The sequence below is a fragment of the Oxyura jamaicensis genome, chromosome 6 (genome assembly GCF_011077185.1).
Source record: "Oxyura jamaicensis isolate SHBP4307 breed ruddy duck chromosome 6, BPBGC_Ojam_1.0, whole genome shotgun sequence".
In the NCBI taxonomy this organism is placed as follows: Eukaryota; Metazoa; Chordata; class Aves; order Anseriformes; family Anatidae; genus Oxyura; species Oxyura jamaicensis.
The window spans coordinates 1,736,793-1,757,907 of record NC_048898.1 but is presented as its reverse complement, the minus strand read 5'-3'; the positions used below and the strand labels follow the sequence as shown (position 1 = coordinate 1,757,907).

At 44.7% G+C, this 21,115-nt stretch overlaps 1 protein-coding gene across 10 annotated transcripts in view; it reads left to right on the top strand.

The window, feature by feature from the left end:
* The window catches only part of PCDH15 (protocadherin related 15), a 721,430-nt gene that overhangs the window by 276,977 nt on the left and 423,338 nt on the right, over positions 1 to 21,115 (top strand). For all 10 annotated transcript variants that reach the window (XM_035329710.1, XM_035329721.1, XM_035329709.1 and 7 more), the window contains one exon: positions 7,744 to 7,805. The gene's annotated coding sequence lies outside the window, so the exon portion shown is untranslated. The remainder of the gene's footprint in view (positions 1 to 7,743; positions 7,806 to 21,115) is intronic.

The window sequence follows — 21,115 nt, the reverse complement described above, 5'->3', positions numbered from 1 at the left end:
GAGCTGAGATGGATAACCCTTTCCCTGTGCCCGGCTCACGGGTTGCGTGATTGAGAACATTGCCTTTGGCTATCTCTGCCAAGTTCAAAAGCTGTCATCCGCATGAGGAGACATCGTTGCCTGCCCGTCTGCAGGAGTTAGCAGTAATGAGTTGGCCTGCAACACCAAAACTTCTCGAGGATGCTTCCTTCATGCAGACTCAGCTCCCGCCTCGGGTGCTCTGGAGCTGCCTTTTGGACCACGCTGGCGTTGCTCGTGATGGTACGTGTGCTGCGCTCTGTCCCTTTGCAAAGTGAGCGATGCCAAGCTCTGGCAAGGCCACCTTGTGTGCCTCCCCACTGACAGGTGTTGGGGAAATCCTGCCTCAGATTCATTCCAAAGGTAGCCCTGAACGTTTACCAGAACTGGGACATACTTTACTTGCCCTTGTCTTAAAGCTGCTTTAAGGACAGAAAAGAAGGAACTGAATACATTTGCTAGTTACGTGATAGGTCTTTTGGGACATCCCCACACTTTCATAAATCCAGGCTGTCCCCATACCCAGCACTGGAACTCTTAGAAAAAGAGCCTGTAGAGTGCATATATATTAATCTGCTTTAAAATTCTTGGCAAGCCTCCATCCCGAGTACCAAGGCAAAGCCAACACTGTCTCCTTCCGTCCCCAGGACCTGCAAGTCAGCAGAGTGAAGCAGCCCACTGGCTTTCATTAGACGCTGTGCACTTGGCACAACAGCCAGGTCCCACGCCAAGTTGGGGAGAGCAGTAGCTCAGCTCCTGTTTGAGTCATAGACCGAGTGCCTTGTCTGATCGCCTTGATTGTCCTCCAGGGAAACGTGACCTCGCCAGTGAGGTCCGTATTGCTGCCTCTCAAAGTAAGAGGTACCTCCTTGGAGGTCACTGGTTCTTCAGGGCAGCAGTGGCAGTGCCCACCAGTTTGGTTCCATTTCCAGGGCTAAAGCAACGTGGCTTAGGAGCCGGAGAGGCCACATCTGTGCTATCCCCACAGTACGTGGGTAAGTACTTTCCTGAGAAGGTGCCTTCACAGCAAAGAGAAAAAACTGATCTTAAAATTGCTTTTATCATTGGTGGCGTGCTTGGTTTGGGGGTGTTTTTTGTTGGTGTTGTTGTTTTCCTGTGGGAAATCTAGCCTTGAAACAATCTAATTTATGACATTCCTTCTCTGTAGTTTTAGGAGTTGCTGCCCTAAATCTTTCTGTTCCAGCTTGATTTAGGAAGTCTTCAGCATATGCGGCGATGAATTGCCTTAAAGCATGGCCAGGCCCCTTCCCTTGCCCTGCCTGATGTACGGGGCATGCCTGCTTCCTCCTCCTCCTCCTGTGCTAAAAGCACCGTCCTTCCAGGACGCAGCGATTTGGTGAAACCTCCTTCATCCTTTGTGCTGAAAACAGAGCTGTGGAGTAAGAGTTATCTCCTCCTGTGCTGTGCTTTAAAAGCAAGCCGAGCTCAGACAATTGCACTGAGGTTAGAGGAAGAAACCGTGAAGTTCTGCTGAAATTCGGTGGGCTGAAATAAAATATATCTTAATTTTGGTTTTGCTGCCTAATCAACATCAAACCCCCTGAAGCTGCTGGTGCTTTACTTTCTGTGTATGAGTACTTCTGCTCTACTGATTTATCACTTTGCAAGCAGAAGCTAGTATACCTGTGACTGAGTTACCTTTGAATTTTGACCTCAGATCAGCCTCTAGCGAGCAGGCTTCCTAATTACAGCACTTTCAACAGTACATCTTTATTACGACCCAGTCAGAGGGTACAGAAATCAGAGCTGCAAATGTACGAGAGACTGTCAGGACTTGGCTTGCTTGATGAAGACTTCCATTGACTTTTTTTCCCATTTGTTTTTTTTTTTACTCTACCAAAAACGGTAAAATATTTTTATCATTGGTATGTTGTTTCTGCTGAGATGAAAGTTCTTGCTATAATGATACCGAACGTCTGCAAATCGCAAGGCTTGCTCCCTTCCCCTTAGATTGCCGCATTTTAGCTGCGTTACGAGGTTATGGCCCCATCAGGTATCAGGTGCTGGTCCCACCAAATTCATTCAGCAGACCCCGAGGTTTCTGAGGGTGGTTATAAACGGCCCCACTGCACACACGCAGCTTCTTCCTGACGTGATGTGAGATGAAAACTGCTGAGGCCGTGAAAGCACGCGGTCTAGTTGTCCGTGAAGAAAAACTGCACCGTATATTCATGACTTCAGGGTATCTCCCAAGGCATTTAGTTGTTGTAAGAGTATCTCCACGTTCTAGATCAGTGACTGTCAATGCAAAACAGTGACACCGAAGAACCTTCAGCCACCGCCATAAGATGTGTAAGTGCTGCTGGCTAGAAGCAGCTTGCTGAGTGGGTGGTGTGTGGCTGCCACGAGGATCGGCACTGGGATCCAGCTGGGCTATTAGTTTTAAAGAGAAATAAGTTATTGCAACAATTTTATGCAAGAAGAAAAATCTCCCATCTCTCAGCCTCATTTATTTTCCTGAAGGAACACGTAGTAGCAACCATTCCAACACAGAGACAAATTGAATATGCAGGTAGTTAATTTAACATCTCATTCAACATGTCCCGCTGTCCTTTTTTCCTTTCTGATTTCTCAGGAGTGTTTGAAATGCTAAAAGGCAAAATAGACCCAAATGAAACATGAACAGAAAACACTTGAAAAATAAAACGGGTTAAGGCATCATTGCCGTTGAAGGTGACAAAGTGCAACAGGAAAATGGTATTTTCCGTGCTTCTGCTAGCCCTGTTGGAAGGTTCTGCCATGATAGCTAGCACTGCTTTTAGGACAAAACGTAACTTTTTCTGAACAGATAGAACCTCTGCAACAATTAAAATTTTTGTTTTCTTGCACACTTGGGATAAAGAAAGGCACAACTGTGACTCATCAGGAAAGCAGGATACCAGCTCATAGGCCTAAAAGCTGCCTTACACATCAGACTCTTTCAGATTTAGATTGCTGCTTTGTAACATATTTTTTTCGGAGCCAGCAGCACTGCTGCCATCATCTTAACCCTTTTGCAGGCTTCTTGCTTCTGCCGTGTTCCTTTGTCCCTTGCTTGCCTGCCAGCAGCTTCAGCAGCACCTCTGAGGAGAGCGGGTAGGGCCAGGTGCTTCAGATGCTGACTGTTGAAAGGGAGAGACATTGAAAAGGGAAGAAATTTCATTCTCTTGGAATAGAGTTATATCAGTTTCCTATTACGTATTCACACGTTCTCAGTTGCACCTAAGGCAAGGTATACCACAGGAATCGAGTAGAACCAAAAGGACTGAGCTGAGCTAACTGTGCTTGCGGTGTGAGTGCAATGTACGTTTCCTCCTCCCTTTTTCACACACAGATGTAAATCTGGGTAGGATTTACCTGGCCATTGTTTTATTTATTAAGCTGCAACAGCAATTTTGTGCTTTCTTGGCCTTGGCCAGTTTGCTCCAAGCGCATGTCCCGCTTCCTCGGAGAGGTCTGCCAGCAGCTGCAAGGTCTTTATGGACAGACCGAAAAACGAAACACGAGCAGAATTTAATCAGGGGCTGAAATCAAGTTATGTATAAATAATCTCAGTTTGGGCAGGATAGGATGGTCGTTCTGTTTACTTACATCGATAGAAATCTTTCAAATTGTGTCTGCAGTGGTATTGCAGCGTTTTTCAGGCTGTGGGCAGGCAGGGCTTTTGGTAATTTGGGTAGGTAAAGCCTCTCTGTTTGCTTCTCTCACCCTTGCAGGTTCTGTTGTATTCAGCTCAGCAGTCTGGTATTTTTCTGCTATTCACAGTTACTTTCCTTTGTAAACAATTCCTCCTTATAACACTCTAATGAAATGTGATCGTTGTTATTTGTGCAGTCTTTATTCACAGGATGCATTTTGCAAATCCCTTAATGCTCCCGAGTGCTCTCCCTCTGCCTGTAAGCTCAGTGCCCAGGGCTGGGCGCCTTGCCTCGCTGGGGAACACCTCTCCAGAGCAGAGCCTGAATTTTCTTCCTGCGCTGGGTGGACGCCGCTCCAGCCGAGTTCTGGTTTGTCATTCCAGCACTGCTGTGATGCTCTGCGGTCTCCCCAGTATTTCTGCTCCATCCCCGTGCTGTACCTGTGCCACGCACAGGATATTTCTTCTTGGGTGGAGGACCTGGTGCTTGTCCATCTTCGCTTGCCAGCTGATGCATGGGGTCTCCCACGTGGTTTTCTGGTTAGGGAGCAATATCTAAATTAGGCCAAAAACCAGAACAGAAACCTGAATATGACAATGAAGTTCTTGTAGACTTGAATTGTGAAATGCCTTCATTTGGATGCCAGAGTTGTTCTTTTTTATTTCTGTTGATTTACGATGATGTTTTCTCTTAATTATCCACTGTTTTCTAGTTGAAGTAAAATAGTGACAGTGAGAGCTCAATCTAAAAAATAAAATAAAACAAAATAGAAAGAAAGGACAACCTCGTTGTGCAAATTGCTTCAAATACACCTCGGCACTGTCCGAGCTCCTGGGCTCCACTTCACAGCACAACCAGCTTCGTAAAGAGGTAGGGCCAGTGCAGAGGGGGGCATTCCAGCTGTGTCTGAAAGCAGGCGTGGACACAGGGTCGGGCAGTGACCAGGTTACCTCGCTTTCCTCCTGGGGCTGGCAGCGGGACACCGGCAGTCTGCAGGCTGGGGAAGCTGAGATTTTCTCAGTGCATTCCCCCAGCCCTGGTGTAGAGGCTCTCGCCAGGTTACTCAGTGGCATGTACAGGTGCCCAGGAGATTTCTGAATACAACGTGCATTGTGATTTCAACTGTAAACCATAGTGCTTGCAGGCAGAAGTCCGTTGTGCTCTAATTAAAGATTCAGGGCACTGATGGTGGAGAGGGAACGTGAAGCCTTACCTGTTCCAATTAAGCTCACTCTTATTTTCCAGTTTTTATTTTTGGTTTTTAATTAGCATAATGGCTGCGCTTACCAGGAGCTTCTCAATGTACTTGCTACCGAGAGAAAGTCAGAAAACAGATTTGGGATTATTTCAAGTTCTGGATTAAATGTTTTAGTGGTTTACCCCCTCCTCACTACGCTAGTAGTAGGTTTACAGGAGCCTTTCTGATTTGCCAGTGACCTACGTAGCCAAATAGCTTTCTGCAGTAATTCAGCTTTATTGCTATAGTATTATTTTACCTAATTTTCTGCATAACCAGATGCGCAAGAAATTTGAGGCAAAAGACCATGAAATGGAGCAAATATGCCTGAGTCTTGCCAGCTGGTGCGTTTTCCCCTGTACGAGGAGCTGCAGGGTGGCAGCAGGGGCTGGAAGAAGTCGCTGGCATGGTGGAGAAGGGAGAGGAAGAAAGGAGAAGGCAGGAGCTCGTGCCTTGGGCACTGAAACATCTTTCTGCAGCTGCCTAAGCAAATGACTCCAGGAGTGAAGGGTGTGTTACAAACAGCAGTGACAGCAGCCAGAAATACCAACCCGTGCAAAAGTTACGGGTCAGGATGGGTTTTATTTCTTGAGGCGCGGACTGAAAAGTGCTGCCTTAGCATGGGAAGGGCCCAAAGGGTCTGCGTCAGGAAAGACTCATCTGCTGTAGGCCTGAAGAACAGGTCCTCACAGTGCCTTCAGCTGCAAGCCCTTACACTCATAATGTTTTGCAACGAGCCAGAGCGAGTCTAGGCTTGTGGTTTTGTGCAAAATCTTTGTTTGAGAAGGAACCTTTTGTATTTACGCGTTCAGGTGCAATGAAAGTCTCTGGAATGCATTACAGCAGTTGGATTACTCCCGGAGGAGCAAACCGTAAGCAGGTCGTTTCAAAGAATCCAGCTTCTCTTAGTTTATATTCAATTACATGGTTGTTTTCCAGGGTGAGAGAGAGGGTAGTTGTCTGTGCTACTTTTATGGCCACTTTCTTTAATCTGCTTGTGGAGGGCGCTTTAATTCTACCCCGGCAGTTTGTTCAGTTTGCAGAAGCCTGTATGCCTGGGGTGAGGAGTTGCTGGCTCACACTCCAACAAACGATTTTTGAAGCAGGGCTGTATATGACTGAGCTTACAGACCAGCAGAAGCATTCTCAACTGTGCCTCCTGCACGCCCCTCTCCTTGTCCACTTTGCGGAAACGGCGCCTTTCCGCGTGCTGTGGGGAAGGTGATGCCCAGCGTCCCTTGTGGTTTCCAGCCTGAGGGGTGCTCTTTCACCTCAGAAGCAGCGCTGCCGCTTGTTTTAGGAGCACAGCCTGGACATGATGTAGATTACCTCTGAGATGAATGAGAGACCCTCCTGGCATGCAGTAGTCAGGACTGCCCCGGCCCTCCTGCTTAAATTGTGGATTCATCCTCTCATCCCTTCTTTGTTCTTTGTGGTCGTCAGGAAATAATTTCTCAAGCCATCTGGATTTCTGTTTAATCTTTTTGAAGAGCACTTATGGGTAACTTGAGAAAGGATAAAAACTGCATAGCAAAACAGGAGCAACCTCGTGCCAAATGGAAGATCTTGTGAAGAATGCCATGCAACCTATTTTAACTTTTTTTAAAAAAGAAAAAAATCCACTTCCAAAAGATCCTGAACTAGCAGCACTTCTATCCTCCTTAGTTCTGTGTTCCATGCCATTCTGCTAGTGTGTGCAGCCGTAGGCAGCTTTACTTGCTGACGAAGTTGTAACGGTATCTATGATTTGCCCAGGGCTGTCTTGACTCAAAGCTGCTGCTCCAAAGCCTTGCCACGCATCTCTTCTTGCTGCCCCTTTTTGAGCTAGTTTTTTTTTAATTCATGATGGATTCCTCCTTTCCTTTTTTGTTTGCTTCTGTCAATTATTTTCATTTTTGACTTTTTGCTTTTGTGCATTGCGCTACCTGTTTCCTTCTGCAGAAGGAAGTCCAGAGGTAGAGCACTACCTGCAGCAGAGTGATATTTCCCGAGAGAAAGGAAATTCCTCCGGGCTACCTCAGTAAGGCAACACAGAACTTCTTCCCTTCACACTGGCGTTTGACTCCATAGTAATGCGGTTAATGTTTTGCAGACTTTTAGGGGAGCATTAGTGAAAAGTATCAGCGAGGATATGTCCCAGAGCACTTGATTTTATTTCTTTAGTTGGGATATAGCTATTTTCTGGCTGGAGAGTTGCATAATGTGTTATTTTCTCGTCATTTTTTCAATTACTTGAGATTGACGTGTGGCTTAATTTTTTTCCAGGCATTTGCTAAGGGGGGGTTGCATATTTCTATCTGCTTTAGTGGATGTGTGCAGATGTGGGCTTTGTGAGTAAACTGCAATTTAGTTGGCTTTGAAACTAATTCAGTCAATCCGTTCTCCTTTCTGGCCTTTAAACAGGTGTTTTGTAAGTTCACGTTAGCAGCCAAAGCGGTCCTCTCAGTAGCATGGCTGTCTGTGCCTAGATGGTCCTTTCCTTTCTTCGTCAGTCCCACTTCACTACAGTAATGATGTTTCTATACAAGTGTCTTTGCTCTACACATCAGAACCTCCTAAATATAAGAAGCTTTGTGATTAGAGAAAATAGCTTGAGTTGCTGCTCAGTTTTGCCTGAGAATTTTAGAAAAAAGATGAGGAGGGGAATAAGGGACCTTCAAAAACATACCTGGTGTGTGGAGCTTGGCAACAAGTCAGATGATTTTTTGCAGTCTCCTCACTCCTTTGCCACTTGCATGCATTATTTGTCCTTTCAGGATGGGACAGAAAGTGTAAATGTTAGCAAAATTATTTAGTTGCATTCTGTTAAGTGAGAAAGAATAACTTTTTCCCAATTTTTCGTCCCTTTAGGACATCTCTCAGAGACATTGCAGCAAACTTTGGTGGAGCATGAAGAAGGCTCAGAAGTTCACGTAAGTCTGTATCTTCACAAATGCAAATGACAAAAGCATCTGTGACCTCTCTAGCTCTTTTCAATGTAAGAGAATTCATACAGCAGAAACCACTGATGGAAAGGGAACGATGAGACTGTAGGGACAGGAGGCACTAACATTAATGACCAAGGTTAAAAATAATGCGACTGGTAAGAATGACTTGTCAGTGTCTTTGACTTTTGGGGAGCAGTGACAATTTGCATCACCCAGCAGTCTAGATAGAGCTATAATACATCACTGACTTCCTGTTCGTGGTTTCTTTGTTTTTTTTTGGGGGGGAGGGGGAGTTTTTTTCTTTCTTTTTGCACTCAGCAAGTGTCAGAGCACAGCAAGGATGGGGCCTTGCTGGGGCCAGCGCAGTGTGCTGTCCCAGGGGGCCTGCAAGGTGCATTAGTGCCCACGGGGCCCTGACATCACGTGTTAACATACACATTTTCGGGCATTATTTCGTTGCACTCTCAGTTCTTTGTGTTTGTCGATGCATTAACACCTGTGCTGCATTCTGAAAATAAGCAGGGCATTAACTCACCATGAGGACAGCTCTGCCTGTGGTAATTGCATAGCTAATTCCTGAGTCACACAAGGGTTGGTAAAGCCATAAAAAGTTGCTAAAGCATAGCTGAAATTAGGTAATGGGGGGCTGGTGCTGTACTGATTGTTATTCTTACTGGGCCCGGTAAGGTGAAGTGTATTTCATCTACTCTCAATTTTTTTTTCTGTTGTGCCTAAATCAAGTTTTATCCTAGATTCTACATTTTCCTTGGGTAATGGGTTAATTGTATATCCTACCATGAAATGAATAATGAAGCTCCTAGCAGCATGCCTGAATCTGTCCAGTACATGCATGAAAATCAAAGAGGAGTTATATGAGTCCACATTCTTCTCTAGTTCCTGTTTACTAGACTGTGTTTTCCTTTTGTTTTGGCTTAGTGTGACTTTCTGAAGGAAATGAAGTACTTTGTTTGCCTGTGAGCACCATGGAAATAAGATGGCTTGCTGCATGTGCTAGCTTAGTTGCAAGAAAGTGATTTCTGCTTAATGAAGTAAATGACTGGGGAAATACATTGCTGTAAGGTCTGCCAGCGCAAACTGCAGCAGAGCGTAGGATTTGGGGCTGGAGAAATCCCATTGAGTTAATCCATAAATCCATAGAATTACCTGGAAGGCTTTCAATGCAAAGGAATAATTAGAGGAGATCCCAGTTTTTAATATTGTATTTAGCATTTCTGGCTATTTCTGGTACTTTATTTTCTTATATTCACTGCCCTCTAGAGGTCTTGCAAATGGAATTAGATGAAGGGAAAATAATATTGCAGCAATGACTGTCTCTGGCTGGTGCTGCTGTGCGCTGGCTTGTACAATCTTTTAAGATAATTGCAGAGGTGCTCCTAGAGCTAAATGATGTTTTCCACATTCACTAGGAAGGAAAAAAACATATTTACAGAGGGAGAAATTCAGGTTTTAACACAGTGACAGGCAATGCCAGCTCATGTGAGTGCAAAAGGTCCTGTGTGACGTTCCACATAAGAGCATGCCGGCTTTGCTACAGCTGGTCAGATGGCAAAATGTGAGCTGTGCGTCAGGTGTTTGACCATTTATCCCTTTTAACATATGCGGGGGGAGATTAACATATTCAGGGGAGAGATCATCTTTATACATATGAGGTGCAGAAATGCTCTGAACCTGTCGCTCGTGCTCTCAGCAAGAGCACGGTGAGGCCTGGTGTCCTGGCAGCTCCGTGTCCCCTGCCTGGGCCCCGGGTTCCCTCACAAGGCACCAGCTTGGGGCCGTTCTCTCTCCCGGGGAGTCAGAACAAGCATCTCGTTAGCAGATGTCATCTAACAAACACTAAGTGTAACCTACAGCCTTGGAGGGGTGTTGGGGAACAGTTCTCCTCTGCCTGGTTGCCTGCTCTCAGGAATGGCTTGCGTCTCCAAAGCTTTGACACCGCCACCCAAAATCTTTGGGGAAGGACTCGCGGGCAGTAGCAGGGGGTGGTTAAGTGAGCCTCGCTTCTTGGAGAAACCCAGCTGGAAGTGGAAATGCCGTCTTTAAAGTATGGCAAGACTTCAGTACAAGCTTTGTTGCACAGACTTGGTGCATCATAGGGTGACACAGCTGGTGCTGGGCCCTGACATCCACCGATACAGGAGAGTTTGTGCAGACTGACTCGAGCTTGATCCCCTTAGGTGGCTGGACCACGGCTGCAGAAAGACCTGGACTCTCCTGGATTTCAGAGTTTTCTTCTCCAGGAATCCAGTTTTTATGTTCCTAGACCTCGCTGCAGTGCAAACCGCCATGCTGTGAGGAGGGAGCGATGGCGATGGTCACTGCAGAAGTGGGCCTGAACTGCAGCACTCCTGCAGAGACATCCTGAATGTATCAGCATCTCTGTCCTAACCAGGAATGAGATTATTCATGGATCTCTGATGCAGTAATTACGCAGCTTCTGTAGATTTATGCATGATACTTATCTCTGTGATTTGTCTCTCCTGTGTACATCCCTAGATTTATTTTCCCTGTTCAAGATACAGTTATAGGTAGTTTTATAGACTCTGAAGTTTGAACTTCAGTTGAATTGTATCCCACCACTGGGCAATTCCTCCCCAAAGTGAATTTGTTCCTAAATTATACTCCCAAACAGAGAGCAATCTTGTCAGCTATTGCAAGCGTACAGAGGCCCAAGAAAAGCCACGGAGATAACTCGGCCTGGCTCCACACCAGTGCCTGCTGCCTGTGTGGGCACCCAGAATTAGTCAGCACTTCTTGAAACTTAGTTGTGGAAGATGAATATGGAAAATGAATTTACACAGATCTGCAGCTTTGCATTATTCTTCCTAATTTTCTGGTTGATTGGGGATTTGGTGCATCACAGAAGGATTTCTCTTCCTTGGTGTCAGAGTCTTGGAGCGCAAATAAGCCATTGCAAATTGTCACTTACAGCAAAATGCTTTATTATTGATGAGATTTTTGAGATTTAACAAGGAAGGAGCTCTGAAGCATTTGCCTTCTGATAGGAGCTTTCGGTCACAGTAATGAGTAAGAAAAGTGTAAAATATCCAGAGAGAATTCCTCCAGAGAACTATAGGTAATAAGGGTATGAAAAGATAAAGAGGTCAGATGGGTACATTTAGGATGTAGGCAAATACTGAGAAGGAGATTAGCAGTCATGAGCTGTAGACCCTTTGGGACAAGAGGAAAACAATCTTCTATTCTTTCTTCAGTGTTTTCCCATATACCAGGCCTTCCCTTCAGCAGCTGCTCTTGGAAGGCGCTTGCCTGCTGTTCTCTCCTTCCATCCTCTCAATGCTCCTCTGTCTGACCCTGTGCACTGGCAGTGCCAGGGGAGATCAGCTCCCAAATGCTGGCGCTGCTTTGTGTTGCCTCCTGGAAGCTGTATGTGCATGCCCAACCTTCCTGTTGTCAGTGAGGAGCCCACTGCTGTGACCCAAATGATGATCGTTGCGATATCTGGCGGGAGGCATCCTGCTTTTATTACTGCACAAATGTGGTCTAGCTCGCTGAGGGTAAGTGCTGGGAGGAGGTAATTTTGCTGTGTGATAGCGTTAGCCTGAAAGGGTCTTCCAATAACACAGCAACTTTAAGGCAGAGCAGGACAAAACAGGTAGTACCTGTTAATCGCAGTCAATTTGATTTTTGGATCAGAACTTACTTCTGCAGTCAGCAGTTTAAGGACTAACTTCGTCTTCGGTTTCCCTGGGTGATTCTCAGCAGAGGTACCCTCTCTCAGCTGCAGTGCTCTCCCCATTAATTACACCTGCAATGCCTTTCCTTGATAGCTCTTTCTCTGCGAGCCTGAGTGTAATGGCAGGGTAGTATAACTCCTAATGCTTTCATTAAGAGACACAACAGAGGCAGCCTGGAAGCAGTTACCTGTGCTGAGCAGCGAACTCATGAAGAACCTCTCCATGCAACTGCGAAGTAGTAAACTGGCGATTGTGGCCCATTTTCTGTAAGTAGGGCCATTACAAAGCCATCGCTGTAGTGGCAACAAGCTGATGCCTTGGCAGTGTCATCCCAGCACTCTGTATTTGGATGTGTTGTGCTCGCAGAGGTACTGAGCATACCAGTGCCTGTAGGAGAGAGAAGGGCATTACTGTGCACTTGTCAGAACACACTGGGTGCCCTGGAATGATGTACAGGATCCGTGCCTTTGCTTACATGTTTCTTACTATATGCTGATCTAGGTTTTAAAAAAGAAAGCTGTAGTTTCATATCTATTTCTTTATGCAGTGAAATAAAATACATCAGGAAAATACTCCTAAATCCCTAACCTCTTGGAACTGATACCTCCTTAGCGAATCTTTAATATCAAAATTAATATCAAAATAGAGTGCTAACTCTGTAACTCTAATAGAGTGCTAACTCATTTAATATCAAAACAGAGTGCTAACTAGTGCCAGTATTGCCTGGCTCACTCAGCCACTGGCGCTTTTTCGTTTTGTTCCATTTTCACTAAGTAATGCTTCAATTAATACCTAAATACACAACTTGTCACATCACTGCTGCAGGTTATTCAGGGCGCTCAGCAGGGAGCCTGTGGGCAAGGGGAGGGGAGGTGCCCCCAGTGCAGACAGAAATAACAATTTGGCAGGCTAGCCAGCAGCATAAAAGTTGACCTACCCGAAGAGCTTTCAGTGCCGTGGATGCAGAGTGACGGCAGGTATTAGTAGGCTCACTAGGGCTCTCATTTATTCTCAGCTGCTGTACAGGCAGAAATAAAAAGCTCCCAATACTGGGTCTGAAATTGGATTATATCTGGATAACCTGTTTCTCTTTCATTACCATTTTAAGTGTCTGCTTTTCTATCGGTTCTCTTTGATTGGTATTTAAAAATGGTACTGGATTGTTTACCTTGATGGAGACTGAGATAATCCCTAGCCTGCTTGAATGACTTGAGTATTTGGAGCAATTTCTCAGAGCAGAGTATTGGCTGCATTGATTTGTCTGGAATCAAAGAGAGGGTCTTTACTTTTTTAAATCTAAATGGGAGAAGAATTCTAGTGAGGTTGATTTATTTATTTTATTTTATTGCAAGTCAGCTCTTCTGCTCCCTGATTTCTACCCTCTTGTGTGTATAGGACCAATGTACTCTTAATGCAGCATTCGCTGATTTCTCTCCCCATTTGCTGTTCAGTACCTTGGCTGCAATTGCCAATGAAATTGCCACTTAGTACTTGCAACATTGGTGACGTCTGTGCTCATTATCAACTTGGCAGAGATTACCAAACTAGAAGGAGGTGTTTCCTGTAATTTGGCAGTCTTGAAATGGTCCCTGCTCCAGGAGGGCCAGCCTGGTGGCATGCCCTACCTGCTTTCAGTAAGCCCAGCAGCAGTCCAAAGTGCCTGGGGTCTATTTGGGAAGGGCTTTCATTTATAACACTGTAGGAATTTTTAAAGTTGTCTTAGATTCTGAATAAGGCAGACTTACTAAGTAGCTCTAGGATGAAAATACAGAGTTACACCATTTACTTGGATAATTCCTTCTGCAACTTTGCAGGTGCTGCTAAGTGCAGACGTTCAGGCACACCACGAACCTGACAGCATGCAGAAATGCCAGGCTGCGCCGAGCTGCGGATGCAGTTCCGAGGTATAAAGCAGTTCTGTCATCGTTCACTGTGGAAAATGTGTGCAGTGCTGAACAGCCGTTACTTAAAAGCCTTCAGTATTGCACTGAAACTGAGCGATGGATGTCATTGTGTCCGCAGACGCTCAGTGGCGTGCTTGGTGCTGTCACACAAACAGTTTGAGTCTTGGTAGGGTACAGAGAAGACTGGGGAGAGACACTACGGACATAAGAGCTATAGAAGAATTGTGTGAGGTACAGAAATGCACAAACTGAAGTAGCTGATCTGCTTTTCCAGATACCATTTGTCACCTCCTGTTTTATGGATGTGTTTTTATGGCTTGGTGTACGAGGTTATAACCATAGATGATATTTGCTTAGATTCCTTCAGCAAAATCAGAAAGAATTGAAACATGCTTTGGGATGAATCTGAGAAGTCTTAAGCGTTCTTATTTTTGCAGGCAGAAGTGTCTGAAAGAAGCTGGTTTCATCAGCTTAGTCTGTATAACGAACTTTATCAAATCAAAGTCTTGAAAATGTTCTTCAAAAAAAAAAAAAAAAAAGAAGAAGATGGAAAAGCTGCTGCTGGAAGGCAGGGCCTGCAAGGGAGATAAAAGCATGAGCAGGGAATCTTGTATATCAGTTCCCTGCATATTTCTGGATTTAGTCCGTTGAATGTGTTCAGCTTGTTTAATTACCAGTAGAAACAAATTCATGGGATAATGATGGCATCCTTAGATGTTGATTAAGGAGCAGTCTTTGTCAGATCTTTTAATGTAACGCGGCAGTGACATCGCAAATAGGCTGCTAACCGTTTGAAGAAAATCTGCCCAGAACGAGGCAGGAGGTGTCAGGGAGTCTGGTTATCTCTGGCTGCTGCAACAAATCCTCATAACCCCCAGGGGATGCTGTTATGTCCGCCTGGCCCCCAGCACCCTTCTGTGTTGGTTGGTTTGCTGGAGCCTTTCGTTTGGGCCAGCAGTACCTTCACACGGGTAGGTGGCCTGCCACGAACCAAAGAAATCTAACTTGCAACCCCAAGGCGATCCCAGCTTTTTGAGCAGAGTAAGGGTTTTAAATAAACCAGCTAAACAATTAAATTAACTGAAAATAATTAAATTTAAACAGCTAAATAAGTCGAATAGCGTATTTTGTGCATGCATGTAGTTGACTAGGCCAAGGAAAAAAAAAGTAGAGGAGGGAGAACCAACAAATGGCAAATGCTTTCAGCATAGTCCTCGGACTGAAACTTCCTTTACTCCCTCAATTTAATCACTCAAAAAACGGTGACTGTAGTTTTGTACTGCACAACTCATTGGCATTAGAATTTAATGTGCGTTCAGTCTGTTTGGTTTTGCACCTGTGAACCACAAAGTATGTTGTTTGTGATAGACAGTAAAGAACCTCTGTATTTCTCTGCAGCAGAGCATTCCTTTCAGTAATTACTGGGAGGCAGTCAACAAGGACATGTTTCTAGAGGGCAAATTTCATGGTTTTGCTTTATTTATTTTTTGTTGTTGTTTTGCATTGTTTTATTTAAATGAAAAGAGTGGGATGCTGCACAAACACCCTTGGGAGATGTTAAAACAGATTTTGTGGCTATGATATTTTGCCTGAATTTTTTTTATCAGAGCACATGTCTGTCTCTGTAGCACAAAATAGCGTTCAGGAACTGTGTTGTTTTGAATAGGTTTTCCTGAAGTGGAATATTTATTTTGCGAGTTGGCAAAAACCTCTCTCTTATCAAGTTGCATCTCGAATTGCATAGCCATTGCTTTCCTGACCACGAAGCTCTGAGAAGTGCCAACAGAGCGAATTATTTCAGGTGATCATTAATGGATGGGCAGTGAGAGCAGCTGGGCAGGGCTTTGGACGGGTTTCAGTGGCTGGCTCCACCAGCGCTGGCCCACTGCAGAGACTCAGCACATCACTGCAGTACTCTGCACCTCAGAAATTACATTCCTCGCTATTAAAAAATAAATAAATCACCCACCTTAATTCAGAGCAATACAAACAGCTATTCATTATGTTTTGACAGCTCACTATGACCCAAATGCTTTAGGCTTTTAATGGTATGTGCTCTAGTTAGCATATTTTCCCATTACAAATAGTACCTTTGTTGTAAGTTTTAGCAGTAGGGCCACTATCTAAATGAGATGAAAATGACCTTTTTTTTTCCTTTTCCATGCTCTGCAGCTAAAGACACAAGGACAGTGTAATTTTGCTCTTCAGTGTATAAAGAGTTCCTGTCCTGCAGATAAATATTTAATTTAGTCCCCAGGCTCGTTCATGCAAAAAGAGGACTGGATTATTCTAGCCCTTCTTCTCTTCTTTCCTCTGACTGCTTCCCCTTCCCAGTCTGTGTTCTGTTGCCCCAGTATTTTCCAAACCCATTGTATGTCAACTCCAAGATGCAGTGGAAGTTTTAAACCTCAAGCAGAAAGCTGAGCTTTAATTCATAAGCAATTTCAGATCCACTATTTCCCAGCGTAATCCATGAAGTCCTCCTAATGGCAATTATTTTATGAAGGTTAAGGAGGGGGAAAAAAATCGTACTTTCCTGAACTACGTCTAGCCACCTTTATAGTTTCAGTAAATCAAGAAAATTGTTTCTTGATGTTGACATTTAGTGAGCTTAGTACTTCTTTACTAGAAACCACCAGGAACAATTTCCTGTAGGCTGGTGTTAACTTCTCTAATTTATTATTGTTAGCAACTATTTTATTTTCATTTTTCATGTTGAACACCTGAGAATGTTTTGGAACAAGCATTACATTACAGAAGCGCTCTGTCTCTGTGTTCCCCCTTCGTTCTGGCTGAATCTGTCCAAATGTTCACAGTTAGCATTTTGGGGGAAATTAAGGGACAAATGGGATAGTTTTCAGGTTCAAAAGACACACGAAGCCACCCGAGGCAGGACAAAGCACCTGACTGAGGTGCTCTTCCCTTAAGATACTCAGCAACCTCTTTCCACTGCCCCCACCCTGAGGTTTCTAGAAAACCACTGGGAGTGAGAGCCTGGCCATTGGAGTCAAACCAGTAAAAATGAAGCAGGCAGGAGAACCTGTGATGAACCGGGTTGAACTTGATGCTTTGCATCTTTTCAAAGATGCTGTTTAAGGTCTCTTCTTTTTAGATATAGATGCGGGGATTCCATCCCTGATCATTGCTATAATTTTGACATTTAATACTGATGCCCAGGGATCATGGGTACTGCCCTTCAGTAAGAGCTTGAGTATGAACCTTTCAGATTCAAGAGAGACTGTGCAGTAAGCGGTGTGCTCGGGCAAAAGATAGATTGGGTTCTCCTCTTCGCTGCAGTTCAGTAAAAGCCAAGGTTTCAGCCTGAGACTTGCACCCACTTTATTTTACAAAGTGGGCAGACCTTTAGCTGCCTTTTTGTTCCTCAGTTGACCTTGTTTACAGGGTTTTAAAAGACATGATTAGGCATACGCTGCGGTCAGTTAATTTCACAGCTTTGGCAGTGCATCAGGAGAGCTCGCTATTTGGCGCTTTATTTCATGTTCTACCACGCTAAAACAACGCTTAACGTCACTGCTCGATCTTACGTATGTCTAACTCGCCCATCAGTCCCCTTCAGCAGCCAGAACTGCCATCTGTCTCCCTGAGACAAACATTTGGGCCTACCGTACGATTCGACTGGCAGAGTTCAGTATTGATGATCGCAAGAAAGGCATTTCTGCTCAACTGTTTCTCAAAAACAAACAGAAATCCTAACTGCATCCTTTGGCACGTTGAATTTGCCCGGGCTTGCCTGCTGCTGTACTCCTTCCAGCTCAGACACTGCTCGCTGCTAACGAACTCCTTCCTTTTGGTAAAGGAGATTGGTGCTGGTGACAGGTTTTCGTTGTACCCCCATAAATTTGGGGTTATTGAGTTCTGTGACAAGACATAAAACAAAAGGCAGGGAAAGCAGGGTACAGAGCTTTTCTCCCCAAGGGAGTAAATCACCAAATTACTCTTCGAAACTGTAACCAAAGCTAGGGACTCTGCAATTGATTTGAGCAATAGGAGAGACAGGTATCCTTCATGAAAGTCCAATCTGGGCTGTTTGGCATTGACAGATACGTACCTCTTTTTTTATTTATTTATTATTATTTTTTTAAAAATATTTGCATTTTCATTTGTTGTGATTTTCATTTGACGTAAACCAGTTGTATTCGCTCCAGCCAGTCAGGGTCTTCAGCTAATGGATTTCTTAGTGCATGATACAAAGGAAATCTACGTAGATTGAGAATGGGTAGCAGCCATTCTTAAGGCATCATCTTTAACATGCAAAGGAAGAAAATGGAAGTAACAGAGCTAAAGACTTCTGAAAATGTGCCGAAAAGTTCTGAACCTACCTAGAAGCTTTCCCTGGTACACCAAAGGAGGGAACGCATCAGGAAAATCTTTTTTTCTTTCCTGTTGGATGGCTGGTACTTTTGTGCTGGCCTTTTGTAATATCTGAAGTGAAATTTTACGTCCGGAACGGCTGCGGAAAGCACCTTGCCCACTCACTATATTATGTTTTAAAAGGATTGGATGAAGATTGGTGCTGTTTTTTGGGGTGTGTGTGTGGGGGGGTCAGTTACCTGTTAGCCTGGAGGTTGCGCTGGCTTCTCGTGGCCTTGTTGTTGTGTTGCTTAGTGCAGGACGTGCACGATGCAGGCTTCTTCCTCCCGCCCTTCTTCCTCCTCGTGGCTGAGAGCAGACCCGGAGGAGGCTCAGCCTCCAGCTTCAGAGCTGAAGGAAAGTTGTGAGCGCTGCCACCGCCGACGTGCGTCCAGGACAGCCTGGTGACAGCTGGTAGACGAACGTCCACATTTGTACAAGTTTACCGTGGCAAAAGACGTGCCTACAAACAGCAGCCGAGTGCTGGATCAGGCAGGCAGGCCGAGGGAAGCAGGAGAAGCAGAGACGTGCCCGTGTATTGCGTGCCCCCTCCCTGTGGCTGCCGAGTGGCCGCTCGCCCAGCGCTGGGTGCGTTGCTCTGCGCTGCAGGTAGCAAAGCCCGACAGCTGCGGCTTCAGCTCCGACAGCTCTGCTCTCGGAGGTTCTGCATCGCTTCCACGTGCGTTTTTGGACTTCTGACCCTTCGGAAAGCAAATAATTAGAGTGTTCAGGTTTCTTTTTTCAGATGATTAAGTGGGTTGGCGTATCAGATGGAAGGGTTCATTTATGTAATTCTGTTTTAATTAAAGGGAAATGCACCACTCCAGCACATCACGGTTTGATAGCAGTGCTGCAATTATGTTGAGACTAGGGTATACTTTTCTACTTGCATTATAGAAAGTCAGTTTACTGACAAAATTTTACCCTGTTGCTATATGAAGGGGGGCTAATTTCTGTTTTGTAAGTAAAGCGTCTAATTTCTTCTGTACTCAGTTTCCATTGCCTGGTAAAAATAAAAACTTAGGAATGCTTTTTAAGACCTTTGCAGCATGCTGGTGGTAGGCCCCGTAGAGCTGTATATGCTTCCGTTTTGGCCATGCTGTTAGTAGTATGTGGGTAGGTAGAGATAGTCCCCAGTCCTGTCCTTGTACAAATAGTCCTTGTACAGCTTACACCTTGGAAGAAGGTGGAGGGACAAATGGAGTACTCCAGACAGCTTAGGACCTTTTGCTTTGTCTTTTTGAGTGTGGTCATTCTTTCCTTGCTGCTTTGGAGCAGGCTCTTTTCCTTTGGAGAGGATGTCTTGTAACAAATACTGAGCACTAAAAAATAGGTATAGATGCTCCATGCCTGCTAAGGATGGTTGGTTTCTATTTTCAGGGAAGTGGTCATAATTTTTAAAGCATTTTTTATCTGATTTATATACTTTATTTTATTTTTTTTTATCCATTTGCCCAATGACTAAAGTTTCGTGCACTTCCAAGTGGGCTACACGGTGGTTTTATTCTGCAGTTTTACAAATGGGACACATTTCTGTCTTCAATGGGGGAAAAGAAAAATCAGTGTCATGAGGATGCAGACAATACACAATGAAAAAAGAAACCAGAGCTCACCATCAGGTGTAAGAAGTGTGTGTCGTCTGCTTATTAGCCTTGTCTGGCAGCTTGGTGCCCTCAACATGCACACAAAGTTCAATTCGCAGGGGGGGATTTCACTGGCAGCTCATTTCAGAGCAGGAGGAGGCGAAGTGGTACTAGGAGAGCTCCTCCTAGGGACAAGAGAGCAGGGAGAGGTGCGAATTTTGTTGGAGCCTGGGCTAGATTTGGAAACGATACTAGTTCAACAAAAACACGGCTTACATCTCAAGTAACAGGACAGATGAAAGAGTAGGCAGTGTCCCAAGGGAGTTTTAAAACTCTGTTGCAAGGGACAAAATCAAGTACACGGAAGAGCAAGTAAGAAATGCAGGCATGTGGATGAGAAGGACAAATATAAAAGGTCTGTATTCATTGTAATGGAAATGAGTTACTACAGGTTTTATTTCTGATTTATGAGTATCAATTTTTAAGGAAGACAAAAAGACAAATGAGGGGCAGTCAGATGTCTCCACAAATGGAAAAAGTTTAGCAAGGGAAATGGGAAACTTAGTATAAGAAGAAAACGTATTTTGAAATAGTTAATTAAAATCTAGCTAGAAGACAGTAAAAAGGCAATGGTGGTAGCTCATGAAGATTGTGACGGTGAGCAGAGGAGTCTCAACCTATTACTGCTTACTCAAAGAGCTCTGTCCTCTGATCTCCAAGCAATGGTCCTGGCCCTTAGCGTGAAAGTAGTGTCCTGCCTGCATGTCAGTGATCTGTGAATCTGAGACAGGAGGGGTGGGTAGGAGACAAAGCAGGACTTTACATGCAAAGCATTTTTGTAGTCTGAAAGGAAAACATAGTATTTTGAGGGTGAGTGAAGTATATGACAAAGAACAGACAAATGTTTGAGTTCTGGGAGAGAACATTGCTGGAGAAGAAGGGCAGTCATGGGGAATGCAGCCTGGCAGTAATACATGGTAGCACACCAGTGCTCTTACTGCAAAATCCATATGTAGCTGCATTTCAGCTGTATGCATACTTTAATTGTGAAGGGAGAACAAAATTAGACACTAAGGATAACAAGCTGTTTCCACTGTAAAGGCAAGCACCTCAGGAAGCAGCGGCCACAGCCAGTGGAGAAAGGAATTCCCCTGATTTTGGGAGTCCCAGAGGGGTTACAAGTTGCCGTGGGACACGGGGAGCTTCTGGAGAACACAAACGGGTTGCTACGAGACAGAACCGGAGGGCAGGAATAACAGTTTTCAGTGCAGAGGATGGTTACCAGTGGATTCCCAAGCATCTTACGCTCTTCTGAATTTTCCTGTTGGTGCTGAGCCTTTTAGGATGGTAGATGCAGAAGGGATTTTTTGGTCCTGAGCACCTGGGTGAGGAAACAGTGAATTTCTTGTTATCCAGTGCAGGTGGAACAGTGAACTGCTGGTGCTCTGAAGTAATGCTGAAGTTAGGATTAAGACGGGTAGTTTGGCTGAGTGTCCTTTGACAGTCATAAATGAAAAATCCAATATTGGACTTCCTGGCACACTTCAGTTTGGGAAAGTGAAAACTAAATGGCTTACACTTACAGTAGAGTAGCGTGAAATCCTGAATACCTGCATTAGGAAGCACAGGGGGAATGCAGCTAACACCAGGGTCAAGGTCAAGCAGAAAAGCCGTTCTTCCCCTAAGTGTAGTCACCCTGTGGGCAAGCTTGTGCCCTGGGGAGT